A 15,712-nucleotide genomic window follows, 5' to 3' on the forward strand; every position below is an offset into this window, starting at 1 on the left:
GTACCAGATGTAAAATGACCAGTAGCAAACAGTGCATTTTAAGACACATAACATCTGGGTGTGTGACAAGAGTTACATTACTTACCTAGCTGTGTTAACACTTGAAAGCCTGCATGACTTGGGAGCCCCTGTAAGGAATTTCAAATAACCTGTATGTGCTATCCTTTATTTCACATGAAAATATCCAGCCAGAGCATGATACAGACTGAACTCAGGGACGTGGAATAACAGCAGGAGGCCTTCACTGGCATTTCACTAATTTGTAATATATAGTAGAATTAATCTAAAAGAGACAAAGTGTTTCAGACTATGAGAGACTATCTACATTGCTTATGATTTCTGCAGAGAAGTTCTTTTGATATCTGTCTTGCATTAATTCCTTGCCTTCATGGACTGTTCATTTTTAAAATGCTGGGAGGCACTTTTCCTCGGGAATCTAAGCATCTCAAAGGTCTGGAGCAACCTCACAGAATAAGAGAGACAGAGAGAAGAGTGTGCATGTCCATCCTGAAACATGCATGTAAATATTTGAACCACACAGAGCTTTCCACATGAAAGGATGTATCAAGCTTCTGCTTGCTCATCAGCTCTATTGACCAAGTCTCAAATTAGTTATGATGTATCATATTCCCAGATGGTATAAATTGCTGTGGCATTTCTGGCCTCAGTGAAGCTGTGACAGTCACCACAGCCTTGGATCAGTATCTCCATTCGCAGTCCTGCATCCTCTGTCCCATACATTCAAACAGCTGGATGAAACGTAGTGTTTTGCACCCAAAGTGCACAGATAGCCTGAAGTACAAACCCACAGTCCATCAGTTTGCAGCAGCTCACACACTCTCAGGTTATGCTATCTTGCACTAATCTAACATAAAAATAAAGTATCAACACAATTTAAAAAAATGGTTGAAGGAGTTATTGGTTTTGCTTGCAAACAAGAACCATGCTGAATCCACTTCATTCCTAGTATTAATTTCCTTTAGTGCTCAAAACCTTTAAAGAATTCATTTTTTCTCTCTGGTTTCCTCACTGTCAATGGAAATGTCACTGACAAGAAAACTATTTCGTAAAATCTACTTGATTCATTCTTTTCTAGACATGAATTATCAAAAATTATGAGTTGAGCTCTCCAATAATCACTGTATCTAAAAAAAATTCATAATGTACTAGAATATTTATTTGTCTTTTACTTTCAGGGCGTGTTCAAAAGCTTTATGTGAAGCCACTTCAGAAACCTTTTTTCCAGAAAAAATCATCTGGTTCCATGGACATGATCAAAGCAACACTTTCTGGTGAAACACACTTTCAAAGAACACATCTAAACTCGTACATTTAAAAATCTGGGTAGAGGAATTTCTCCAATATGCATTGCTTCATCTGTTAAACTTAGAACTGCTATTGCACATACCTACGATCAACTTGGAAAGCAAAAAACACCCTTGAGAGCCATAGCATTAGGCTAAGCCTCACTTCCTGAATTCCCCACACCCCTTGTCAAGCCCACACAGAATCTGCTGTAGAGTTAGGTGTCTGCTGCACTCCGTGACTTTACTCCTTCCCAGTGCTGTTCAACATGATCAAATATTTCTCTGCCCTCGCAGTCACCCAGCCCTTGTGCATCACCCCACTGATAAATTATCACAATGCCTCACATGCTCTGGAGCACATGGTTTGTCAGGCAAATTCATACCTGCTCAGTGCTGAAAGCTCTTCACAGTCACGCTCAAAGAAACCAAAGTGCCACCAGAAGAAGCTCCTAATTGCCCATGAAGCCCTCAGGCCAGAGAGGCTGTCAGGATGACAGGGGTTACCTGGAAAAACACAACTGCCTCTGCTCTACAAAAAGCAGAAATTTTTTCACTGAAGCACTGCTCCCTCCTAAACACCACAGCCTTGCAGGTAGCCATGGGGCCACCAGGCCTGGAGGTGGCCAGGGCACAGATTCTTCCCCACCATGACCCCAGGACACAGGATATTGTTTTAGGAGCTTGTGCTCTTTGCTCTGATATACCCCAAGTTCCCCCCTGGAAGGCTGTTCCTGTTTTGATTAGGCTGGTGAGGAGAAGAAACTTCTTCAATGTGAACAGCCACATTCACTATCGACAGTATAGGAACAACCTGGTTCTTTTCAGCTGGAAATAAAAGTCAGATAACTTTTGGCTCTGTCTATTGTTAGCAGTGCCTGCAAACATTTCTGGATAAAACAACTCAGCTGTCTGTCCTATTAAGTTCTCATGGTGTGTTGCATGCATGATGACGGCCCACAGCTTTTTTCCAAACTTTCCTGGATAAAATTAGGGATTTGGTACGAGTAGACCAGTCCCAAGTGACGGATTGGATGCACTCATCCTGCTCTTGGAGGCTAACATTGATGTGAGCCATTCTGGGTCACAGGTGTAGGTGACAAATTATTAGGATTTTCTATATTTTAGTACAAAACTACTAGGTCATTTGCACTCTTACATCTTTTACTATTCTTATGTTTGCTGCTTTTAAGATTGAAAACATAAGCCTTAAGTCCTTCTTGCAATTGTTGGTCTAGTTTTACACGGAAATTTAGAAGCTAGTACAGAAACAATTGCTATTTTGAAATTACTTAAGTGAACTCGAGTCTCAGAAAAATGTGGATCTCAAAGCAAACTTTGATGGTTGAGACCATGTCTAATTTTATTATAAAGCAAATTATGCAACAGGATAACCTGCTTACTGTGTTGGTTGAGTCACCTTCACCACAGGCTTTCACAGGAGGTGATATAACATCCTTGTAGGCTTACAGAATTAGTGACTGTGCTTTGATTGTGTGACAGGAACAATGTAGAACTGGAACACAGAGAGGATATTGCCTAAGCTCTGGGTATGTGTTTTCATACTGCAAAGCCCCCAGCCATAGGGAAAACAAACATAAAATGATCTGCAAGAAACCCTACACATCATTCGTATTCCCCAAAATTATGCAGTAATCAGGTCTTTTAGATCATATATTAGACAGCTAGTAACACCTGAAACAAGCAGTCTAAAATGATTGGCACTGCTTTTTTCCCCCTCCCCAGTTCATAAGCTATTGATCCATCTTGGTACTGCAAAAATTCAGTGATGCCTGTACCCTTCAGGAGCAGCAAGCTTTTGACCCCACTCATGCAAGAATTTCATGGAATGTGTAGTCACAAAAGCTGGCTCTTTTCCTGGGCTGTGTGTGCTTCAGGCTAACCAGAGGGCAGAGGAGCAGTGGCCAGCAAATACACCCTGCAGAGGTGGTGAGAACATAACTCAAACACTATGCCCATAAGTTATCATTTAGCTATTTTGCTGCATTTAGCTATTGCAAGTTCTTTTGCTTGATGTTTAATTTCTTACTGAACCTTGAGTGACCCGGTAGGACAAATTACATCAACCATGAGTAATCATTTGTTTGTAGCTATTTACTATTAACACTACCAGGTAGCTTAGTCAATAATAACACAAAAGGAGAAAAAAAAAAAAAAAAAAAAAAAAAATCAATACCTTTACCTGAATTTAAAGGCTGTCCTTTTTTGTGTCTTTGATGACTGAGGAAATTAATAAGCAGTGCGGAAAACGTGGACATTATTGTGGAGCAGAGCTATAAATATATAAATTACCACATATGTGGATTTCTATCAGTTACAGTTTGTACCAGTTGCTGGTCTTGCTGCTTGACCCTGTTTTATCAGACTTACTCCAAAGCTGTCCTTCTGCAAAATTTGTCTCTGATGTCTTCCTCCTTTCTTGTTTTAAAATAAGTATCTGAATGCAGCACTTTTTATGGTGGGTCCTGAAGTACAGAATTACCTTCTGCTGACATTCAGCTCATTTTTCCAATGCCAGTTTCCAAACAATACCAACATCATCTATCTACTCATCTATATGTCTGTCTACTCAAAGCTGTACTACTGTGACCCATGGCAACTCAAATTATTTTCTCTATCATTTTTTCAACTTAATTCTAGTTATTTTCTATCCCTTTCAAATAACTGCTCAAGTTTAGCTGAAGGTTTCCAGCATGAGTTAGGATCGAATATATTAATAAATTAAATCAGGTAACCCTAACTGTATTTTCTTGTCCTTTACTCCTCTGGATTTCCTTAGGTTTCCAGGATAATATTGGTTGCATCCCACTCACATTGCTTTATCAAGTTTCATTCAAAATTTCTGGGGAACTGTCATTTTTGTGTTTAGTTTTGTAGTACTTGGAACATCAGAATTTTAATCCAGATTTACAGTTCCTACAACTGCTACTAAAACACAAAGAGCAATCACTGGTAAATGTCAGTCTATGGCAAAACCCAATCTGGTTTTGGATACCAAAATAAAAGTAGAAATTGTGGTTTTAGACAAATACCATGGTTTCCTGGATTATATAACTTGCATAGCACTTCTGCATGTCACCGGGAAGCCCAATTCAGTATTGCTTGCACTGCATTAGTTCAGATGTAAATTATAAAGAGATAATAAAACTTCAAAGCACTTATAGGAGAATTACTCTATTTTGGTTCATGTTATCTAAAACATTTTGCCTGATTTTAAGACAGGGTAGCTACATTCAGTCTTTATTCAGAATCATAGCAAGTCTCCCACAAAAATACCCAGGAATTTTCCCAGATACATGGAAACACTGGCAGCACCTGGACACTAGGAACATAATTACCAGGAGAGTAAAACCCATATCTTGTCTGAAAAGAACTAAATAATAGTTCCATAAAGTACGGGGCAGAGGTACATCAATAGCCCTTACTCAGGAATGACCTGGCAATACAAAACAGTTCCAAAATCATGCAACCAGTTCCAGGCCCACACAGGCATGTTGGACTGAGATGTGGTGAGGAGGAGTCAATACAAAAATTCCTGTTCTGTGCAGGAGTCTGTAAATGAGAGAGCCATCCCTCTTAGCTGCCTTATTATCATGTTGGAACTACAGCAAGTCTGTTTAAAGAATAGATTTTGCTTCAGAAACTACTTTGTCAAAGCAAACACATTTGTTCAAATTATCAGTTTCAACGTTTTTTACTAGATTTTGCAAGTCCAGTGTACATAAAAAAGAAAGACTTAAATAGAGAGACTGACCTTTTCACTCTGCAAGCAGAGGTTTCAACAAAGTCATATCTGATTACAAGTTTCAGAAGATTTCAAAAGTTTTGAAAGACTCGGAGGTATTTGTGAAACAGAACCTGCCTTTTTATGGCTTGTTCCAATGTTGACGTGCACTAAGAGGCAAAGCTGGATCTGGCACTCCAGCTAATTTACCAAGCTGACTCAGAAGCATAGCTGGAGACTAATAGACCTCTGGCTTACACAGATTAACAGTTGATAGACTCTTTTGGCCAATCACCTTATTCTGGTGTCTCCTATTTTCTTTTCAAATGTAAAGTGTGGCTTTCTAACTAACATTATTACTGCTGTGTTAAGTATCTATGTCTGTATCATTTATTTCCAGTACAATCTGCAATAGCAGTGTAAATATCCCAGTTACAGTCTCTCCTCTATGCTTGTGCCAGACAACATTAAATAAGTTGTTGCCTTACACAGAATTTTGCAGATGTTGAAGAGGAGATACCCATGACTCAAAGATGGCACCAAAGATATTTCACTTTCAATGAACCATGTCTCACTTACAGGTTTCCTAAAAAACAGAGAATACAGATTAAAGACCCTCAAAGACCTGTTTTCTGGCATACAGCAAATGGAAAGGAAATGTGCAGCAGTTTAACCAAAAGGCTGTTCAAATTAATTAAGACCATAGAAGAACAAGAGCTTGGTCATTTCTATACACAGCTTTATCCAAATGTAAACTGCTGGAACAATATTGATTCAAACCATGAGAAACCATGAAATACTGCTGTCTGAAGTGAAACATTACCAAAATGATCACAAAAGTTCCAGAGTCTTTCTCTGCTGCCAAGAAAAATTAAATTTACTGCATTAACTTTATTTAAAAATATCTCTTCAGTTAGGGGAGAAATTTGGAGCCAGCTGCCCAACCTCTCAGCACATGTAAGTGATAATGACAGGTGAACATGTACTGTACAGTAGCTTCACATTTCTACTCCTAGAATCCATATCACTTTCTATTTTTGAGAGCTGACTGAGTGTTTACTAGGCTACGCTTCATCCCCCTCCTTCCTCTGCACCATAACTTTGTAACCCAAGATGCTGGTGGCGGTGTTGGGTTTGCAGTGCTCTGACCTTTTGTTCCCCTGCTTGGAATTGCCTGGGTTTATCCTGCGAGGACGCCGGTTGGGTTACACCCATAACCTTTCGTGACATGCCTGCTGAACTTCCCAACAGGAAAGGACCATGGCTTACCTCGATTCACAGAGCAGCAAAGTTGGGTTCCTTTTAGGCTAGGATGGTGTTAGATGTTTCTGAAATTACCCTGGATACACATGGGGCTGTGAAGAGAATTATCATTCAGGCTTTGGGTGACTGATCCACAGGAGGTGTGGGGACTGAATTCACTGTCTGGGCAGCTTTCTCCAGTCTTTATTCAGGCAAAATATTTAGTGAACTTCTTATTTTACTTAGTAAAGACAGATCAAGCCACTTTTGGAACCATCACACGCATTAAACAAGAAAAAGGCAATTTCTTAATTACTATGCCACCGTACATCACTCCACATACACATTTGACCCCAAAAAGATACCCAAGAAGAAATGATATGATAAATGGGAGGATGTATGAGTTATTTTGTCATTTCCATCTGGAGGGTCACCACCAAAACTTCCTGGGAGTTTTACCTGTGTGCCAACTAAAAAATAAATCTGGAACTAAAGCACTGACCAACAGTGTTTGGTGGCCTGGTTCACAGAATAAAAAAAATGTTAAACTGGAAATTGGACAATTGCTGCTATATTTTAGTAAAACTCTGGCCTTTTAATTGATCTAAAATATTTCAGTCTATATAAAAGTAGAACAGATTTGTACCCTTTCTCCTGATTTCTGATGTGTATCTGAATTCATGTTTCCATATCTCCCTCATTTCACTTCAAAAATGTTTTGTTTTCTATTTCAGTTTTCCACAACTATCCTAATCTGAAATATAAAATGCTGTGTTCTTTTTTATACACTACAGCTCACAGAGATGAGCACAATTCTTAGAAAAAAATCAGGAATGTTCCTATCAACTAGATAAACCCCATTATTTTGAGCCTCCTTTTTGCAGTATTTGAGTTAATTTTGGCTTTGCCATACTGTAAAACTATGTCTTACTGAATGATTAGTTGCTGCTCAAAACAATTATTCCTCCTCCTCAGACTTCTGGCTGTGTCTTCCCACCCTTCCCCTTAGCCAGCAGGGGCACTCATCTGATGCAATGCAGAACCAAGTCAGGAAGCTTAGCTGGCAGAAAATTAATCACTCTTTTTTCATGGTTTAGTTTTCTGGCTCTTATGGTTTGAACAACTTATTGAGGATTCAGAAAACTGCAGAATCACACTAAAAAAAAACCAGCACACTCTTAGACTGGTTCAGACATTTTCTGAAACTTTGTTTTTACTATTTGCCAAGAGCACAGTTTTTTCTGGTATGGCTAGAAATATTTCTATCTTGCCACTTTTTTAGGTCTCATACATCACCCCCAGATTTTGACAGTTCTGGAAAGCTCAGTGGACAAGACTCAGATTCCTTCTAGCACATATCTCCATAATTTGCTTTCCTTCCACCTCCAAAACACATTTAATTATACTCAAGGCAATGCTAAATTTGAAAACTCTTACACATAACTTACTAAAAAGCAAAGCCAACTTATTTTGCCTTTTAGGTGTTTTAATGAATTGCCAATCGTTTTCCCAAGCAAAATTCTTTACCCTCTTTTTTAATTCATGCTTTCTCCAAGGATTCAAAGTTCTTTTTCATAAAGCCATAACCTGTCAGTGGTAATTTGAAATACAACTGCTATTTTATATACATTTCATAGTCAGATTTTATAGCAATTTTTTTTAATATGGATATACATCAAAGAGTTTATTCATAGAGAAGACTCATTGGCTATGATTAGGTATTCCTGAGAGTAACTGCTGACCATTCTAGTATTCCCAGTGACCAAATGATGGTCTTTCCCAAATCACTACAAAATAGATGGCAGCAGGGGAAGCACAGTGACAAAGTCTTGTTGGACTGTGCCAGCTTCCCAGCTGAGCTGTCATTCCTAGGATTGCTGTAAGAGGTAATAGACCTTTACATTTGGTTTGTCTGCCTGACCTGCCAGTTAACTGGTGGTTAACAGTTAATGCATTTCTCAACAGTGTTCTGTGATAAAAGAACACACTCATGGTTTCATAATGCATATTTCATTGCATTTGCTGCCTTCCTCAGTCAAAAGGCTGTCTTTTCCTATTTACAATAGGGTTATAAAGCTTGACTGATTTTCATGCTCTGGAAAACAGTAGCTAATAAATAGTACAAATTGCAAGTCTTTTACCCATGTATGTGGCTGCTTTAGGGCTCAAAGTATCATCCTTGATAACGATGAGAAATGCTGGCCTGGCTCTTACATGTCTGATAAGTGTGCACAAAACAGCTGAGTGAATTAACAAACCAGGGCCAAAAGGCAAAGATCATGCATGGGATTAAGGTAGACAATGATCCTCCCTGAAACATGGTATTTGATCATTTCATTTTGAAAAGGCAATATGACTTTGAAGTTCTAACTGTATTTTCCATAGGGCTGAAAAGTAAAGATGACAGATGTCCTGCTTGCTCACTATCTACTGTCACAGCAAGTACAGTTTTCTTGTCACCACCTACAAATCCCAGGATGCAGCTGCCTTTCCTCCCTCCCTCCCATTTATCCCTCCCTGTCTAAATCCACATTTCCTCACCACACCTGTTCTTCCAGAGCTCTCATCAGCTTCTGTCACAATCACTGCCCCCAGTCCCTGATGAACAGCAAGAGTTTCCTGAGCTCATCTCCAAAGTCCCTATCCTTCTTTTAATGGCTTATTACTGTCATGCTGCTAACTGCAAGCAGCTGAACACATATTTTTATACAATAAAAGAAAGAAAGAATTAATTTCCTGGATAAATCTGGAAATGAATGGTGTTGCAGGGAAGATTTGTATTTGGTCAGGATTTCACTGACATGCTGTTGATTTTTATTGGTATCAGTGGGAATCTGCATAAGGATCTAGGTTCTCTCATGAAGCTTAAAATAGGGCAAGGAGATAACAACAACTAAATGATGCTCATAAAAAAACTACAAGAAAATTATTATATCACTGGCAGAGATCATTCTGTGAACAGTCAACATATTTTGATATTAGACCTCAATTTTGTTTCCTACTGCTCTGGCTGGGAAGACTTTTCATTCAGAGATGCTACATCTAGTCTGAAACTAGTCTTCAGACTCCAGCAATGATGTTCTTTCTTTCTCCCTCAACCTTCCCCCTCTTTCCTTAAGGCACAGTTTTCCAGGACTCCACACAGTCCATAGATGTTCTTGCTAAACTCCACCTTCCTACTCCCTTACAATTGATTTGTCAAGAGGAAATTCTCAAGCTCAGCTGCTTTGCTCACAGATTAAATGAAATAGACAGGCTATGCTACACAGCACAACTAAAATCTAGGTATCACCAAGTGACTCATTTTCAGGTCTTGAATCAGCACAGTACAGTGAACATTAGCACCTAAATACTAAACACATATTTCTATGGCACCAAGCTGATGCAGCTGTGCTGCTTCCAGCATTCCTGCAAGCATCCCTGCATGGCCCTCTCTTGTGGCATGTGGATAACTCATGTCACCATCCATCTTGTAGCTCTGCACCACCTGAGACATACCTACCCTTGCTGCTCCGTGCATCTGAAACACGAGCGCAGGACTCCAGCTCAGCTGCCTGAAAACTCCTCAGCGCCTTTTGCATCTTCCCCAGCAATGCACAGTGCACTTCTCTTCAAGTATCACCTCCAGTTATGGAGTTCCCTTGCTGCAAAGAACTTCCTTTTTAAGGAGTTGGAGGCAAATATCTGTGTCTCCTCCTGCCCTTCCCCTGAGGTTTTATCATTCTGCTCTCTTCTCACTGAGTTACAGCAGATAAGACTGGTTCAGCCAGTCAGCAGACTCTGCTGCTCACAAAGCTGTATGTTCTGCTTTTGGCCTGTACTGCACGTCCTCTTTTCGACTCAGGAAAAAAATATCTTTTAGTGTCAGAACTGGCTGACTAAACATTTCAGTAATAAGGTTAAGTATAGTCTGCCTTCCTGCACATCTCTAATCCTGTTGGGGGTACATTAACCCTTTACACTTAAAATACCAGCAGTCACTTAGACATATGACATATGTACAGAAACTATTCAAAACAGCCCACATCCTCTGTTATCCTGGTGGCTACTCTATGGTGAATTGAAATCACATGACAGATCTTTGACCAAGATAGTACATTTCCCATGTCTTTCTTTTCATCATCAAAAAAAAATACTGCATTAATAAGAAAAGTCAAAAGTCATCAAATAATATAATGCAATTATATTTCTCAGACTGTTTGGCTTTAAAAGAACTCTATGTTCAAAGGCTGCAAAACATTCAGCTTTCACAGACATAAATACCCACAGTCTACCCAGAAGCAATTCCCACCAGGGAATTTTTCCACATGCCTCTAGAGGACAATGTATCCAAGTAAAATGTGGAGCAATGAGGTTCCATCTGAAAATCAGCAAATGAGAGGTCCTCCCAAAATGCAAAACCAGGTAAGAATTACAGCTTAGCAGATATTTTTCAAGGACATTAAAAAACATGTCAAATGTATGGTGAAAATGCTTCCTGAAATGCGTCAGAAACAACCTTCTGGCAGATACTAAAAAGTTCCAATTCCATGGTGTATGCAAGTCCTTCAGGTTGGAGGGATGGAGCAGGTAGTACCTGTAGAGGAAGAGTGAACTCAGCTGCCATCCCTGGGTTTGCATAACCAAAGAAGTGAAACCTAATGAGAGCCTGCTCCTCTAAGCATTGCCATAGAACAAGCAATGACCATGTATTTTTAATAATGGTAACTTCAAAAAGAATACTCAGTAATCAATAAGAAAATACAGATGTGAAATGGGAATTGGCAAAGACCACTACTGTCAGAGGCTGTTTGGAGGGCAATTAGCATGGGGCTTAAAGCTTATGTGGGAACCCAGCGTGCTCAGTAGGACCCAAGGATATTTTCTGCAGACATATCACGAAGCTGCCTAGAATAAGTCCCATCAATTTATTAGGTAAGATTGTACAGGGCAAGGGAGCGTCAGTTACAAAAAGTCTTTAATGAAATCTTTTTAAGTCATGTTATGGCAAAGTAGATACAAGTTACAGCAACTTCCTTTCATCTATGTGTAAGTCCATTTCATAAATGAACACAAGAGAATACAGGAGACTTTTCAGGCAGATAAAAGTGGTTCTGAATTTATTAGGGCAACATAGAAACTCAAAAAACCACAGCAAATCACCTAGAATTCAGAGCCCAAATGTGGTTCCACTGTGTGCACTGGGGAAGTCTATTGATGGCTGTCCATGCAAGAGAAAAGCCTTAAATGACATCTCCGAACATGGTGCCCCTGTGATATATTTCTGGATGCCAATCACAGCTGGGCCATGACTGTCCAAACCAAAACTCTGAAATTTTGTGTATTCAAACCATAAAGAAGTTTCTATCTCAGTCAGGAACAAAGCTTTGGACTGTACTCCAAGATTATCCTCAATAGATGACTGGTCTTTCTAACCCTGTGGGACATTTTCTATTTAAGGATATTTTCTTCAGCCTAGGAAGTGAAAAAAACCAACAATAACTGAATATCCTGCCTCCCCTGCAGTTCAGCACTAAATCATTAAATTCCTACAATTTTTCCCTCTCCTCACCATTTCTGATGGGACAGTCAGAAGAGATGTGCACATGTCCAGCTGCAGTGGAGCTGCTGTAGCTTCATTGCCATGTGGCTGTTTGCCCTACTCCATGCAGAGCTTGCCCTTGGTGTCAGCTTGAAGTACAACAAAAAGTAATATGCTTTGTCTCCCAGTTTATCTACCCACAGTCTGCACATTATTGCAGCAAGGCCTGTCCAGCTGAGGAGAGAACTCTCTTCCTAATGCAGAGGATGTGACTGCGTGGGGACAGTGAATAAGGTTATCTCAGGACAGGCAGCAGACCAAAAAAACAAATTGCATCAGCATGGAAAAGGATTGGGCAGGAGTGGAGGGTGTGTCAGGGCATGCTCCCAGGCACAGAAAAGCTCAGAATAAACAGGGAGAAAGTTGCTGGCCCGGGGTTTGAATAAAGGCCTCGGAAATGCAAAGAAACGGGCCACACTAATGAGGGCACCAGTATTTCCCCACAAGCAGAAAGCTGGGGAGGAGAGTGGAGGAAAAGGACAGGGAAGCCGGATGTGGAAAACTGTGGAAAAGTGTCAAAGACAGCTTTAGGACGAGAGTAATCTGAAACCTCATTCAGGCAGAAATAAACAGTACAGTTAGTCAGGAATTCGAGATAGGATTTTGCATGATAAAATTTAATTAATACAAAATCTACTATGGGTGTAACCAAAATGCTGAGGAGAGGAGCTCTTAACTTGGACCAGGTGTGGCAGAAACAGAGGCTGCCCTTGTCCCAAGAAGCTTACAAACCGCCCTTGGGCAATTTGCAAACAGATGGGCAACAGGGGGAGATGGAGGGGCACCTTCAGGCTGGTCTCAGCACCGGAGCTGGACTCTAATTTTGAAGGATGAGGGGCAGTTTTAAAGCAAGGTGTGCATGGAAAAGAATAACATGATATTTCAGCAGAAGTATATGGGGCACAAGCAAAAAGGCAAACAGAAGCGAAAATCTGACAGCTGCTTTCAAAGTTTATCAAGGGAGAAAGTTTAGCACAATGAACTAATTGGAGAGAGCTAGGAGTAACCATTTCAATAATATATGAGTTGTGAAGGAGGGTGAAGGAATGATCTTGCAGTCTACATTTCAGGAAACAGAAGAGACGGAGCTTGCCAACAAACCAGCAAGCAGGACGTACTGTGCTTAAACTCAATAAAATGTTGCTGCATATTTTTCCTACAGAAAGTGCCCTTTGACAAAAACATTTCAAAAGCCATTGTTACCCTGAAATTATCTAGAATAAAAAATAATTACAAAAACTTAGGTGAATGCTCGCTGCTGATAGACCCAGCGCTGTTAGTTCAATGCAGAACTGACAATTGGATTTTAATTTTATTCCTAGCACGGTGATTAAGCTGCTACATAAGTTTAAGCTAGTCACTTTACCACCTCAACATGGAATCTCTAAAAGGTGCACAAAACCAGCTACCTGCGTGACAGCAGTGCTTTGAAATGCTCAGACACAGGCATCTGTAAAGGGTGATAAAAGAAGTCTTTTTTACTGGTGTTGATAAGCAAACATTCTTCTTCCTCTTTTCATTTATCTCCCTTTCACTTTTGAAGAGACATCTAAAGGACTTATTTGTAATCAGCAGTTATATAAATTTCTATCTAAGTGAAACAGTAAACTCTTATTGCCTTAAAATATACTAGGGTGAAAACCTTTCCATCTTAGGGAAATGCATGTTAAAGATTAAACTATTTTATGGGGGCTGTACCAATACTTTTTCACCTTTTGATTCCAGACAGATGCCAGCACAGAGAGCCTCAGGTTTTGGCAGGAATTTTTCTAAAACCATATACACAGAAATCCTGACAAAGTCCACATGGTTTTCTCTACCTCTGAAATCTATGTGTTGACTTCTAATTCAGAAATATCAGTCATAATTTCAGTACTATGTGGTTCTGATCTGCATACCGACTGTATTTTAAATAATCTGTTCCTTTTACCTATTGAATTCCATATCCACCATCAGATGTACAGTGGATGTTCAATGAAATCACTGAAGCCTGATTTTTTTTATCTTTCTAGGTAAGCACTCTAGTTCTGTGTAATTCATATGACTTTGTAAAAGTCCAGATTTTTTTCCAATTTATGAGCTATGTATAAAGCCCACATACACACACACACACACACACACATTGACTTTTAAATTGACCTAGTCTGTGTAAAATGCTTTGAAATTCTTGGTTGGATTGACCCACAGAACTGTTACCCTCTTGTATGGTTTTAAGCCCTGAAGTTTCAGTTGGAAAATTAAATTGAGTGAAATACACATACAGAAAAATTCCTTCACACATTTATACTGTAGCAACAAGAAACAAGAATGCAAATATACTCACAGCTGTAAGATTTTGTGTATATATTTATCTGCAAAGCAGGTTGAGATTTCAGTTCGCTGCTTTAAAGCTGAACTTTCCTTCTCAGAACGAATAACGTTGCAGGGACTGCCATCCAGTGGGGAACCAACAGCTTAACAGGGAACTGGAGCTGCAGAAAGGCAAAATTTAAAGGTGTCAAGATTGAAAAAGACTGAGGAGTAGCTAATAACAATGTTGGAAGTACTAATGGTGGGAGGAATTTCCTTAGTCAGCTTCAGATATTATTGACATTATTTACTTTAGGTAAAAGTCATTTATTTTCCAAATATAGGTGCACAAAGGCAGTACCTTGTACTGCCCATTAAAAGCAGGTAAAATTAGGCTTGTTCGGTCACAGTCCAGTAAAAAAGCTGTGGTTAAACACAACCCTCAGGCACATCCAAAATACTATGAGCATTTTTTCCCTTTTTGCATGGGTCTGTCTCCATTGATTTCAGTGGGGTGTACCCTGGGTTTACCTAGGTGTTAAATGAGACCAAAAAATACTTAAGGTAACCGTGTGTCTGCTGCCTTTTAAAACACTAGAGGAAAAAAACTTCCTCATACATCTGAAATTATTCCTCCTTAGGCTATGAAACCAAACTATGATTTAAATATTGTTTGTTAATAATTTTGTTATTTAGCAGTGGTTTTAAGCATTATGTGCCTTGTGTACCTTTAAAGAAAGCCTGATGGAATGTTCCATTTCCCCGGTTTTATGATCTTTCATATTTATTGCCTTGTCTACTATGTATATGAATCTTGATATTTGTGACAGATTTTTCTTAGTTTGTTCTATCGTGTACAGACCATATGTCTGTGCTCATAAAACACTCAGTAACTGTATGTGCAAAAAAAGGTTTTTTTCATGTTACTTGCTAAGAAACTTAAGAACTCACAGGTCATCCCTGCAGAGGTGTTTTTAAATCCATTCCCAGGAAACAATTATCTCCTTTCCTTAAAGTTGTGATGAAGCTTTGGCAGGATTCTCAGATGTATTTGGCAGTTAACTTATACTGATTTAAACAAAAATTATGTACCTGAATTCCATGAGGACCTCGGCTTGACTGCTGTTGATGTAGATTTTGGCGTGACTTCATTGGCTCCCCAGTGTAATGATTGGGAATGCAGTAGGATTTTTATTGTTTTCAGGATGAGTCATGCAGGCAGCAGCACAACAGATGGTATAGAGTGTAGAACAATAAAGACAAAGATACGAGACAGCTAAGAGAAAACTGGAACAGACAAAGAAACAACCAGAGGATGAGAGAGGCTGAAAGCAGGAGAGAAGCCAGGAGGTTAAGCTTTGCCACAGATAGCAGGAGCTAATGAAGTGTGGAGTCAGTGCAGAGTAAAGGAGCTCAAACAATGGCCATCAGGGAAAATTGAAGGATCTGTAGCCAGAGCAGAAGGAACAGAGGCAGGAATACTAAGAGGAGCAAGGTTCCTAGACAGCCTTGTCTGTCTAGGCTGGTGGGGCTAAGTGATGGATTTCAGTG

At 39.6% G+C, this 15,712-nt stretch overlaps 1 long non-coding RNA gene across 1 annotated transcript; it reads right to left on the reverse strand.

Moving 5' to 3' along the window:
* Positions 1 to 257: 257 nt before the first annotated feature.
* On the reverse strand, positions 258 to 14,290 carry LOC310909159. The gene is made up of 3 exons (XR_014590010.1): positions 14,196 to 14,290; positions 6,319 to 6,404; positions 258 to 792 (listed from the first exon to the last, which is right to left on the reverse strand). It is a non-coding gene; the product is annotated as an uncharacterized lncRNA (long non-coding RNA).
* Positions 14,291 to 15,712: the final 1,422 nt, after the last annotated feature.

The sequence above is a fragment of the Zosterops lateralis genome (genome assembly GCF_965231275.1).
Source record: "Zosterops lateralis genome assembly, chromosome: 5".
Lineage (NCBI taxonomy): Eukaryota > Metazoa > Chordata > Aves > Passeriformes > Zosteropidae > Zosterops > Zosterops lateralis.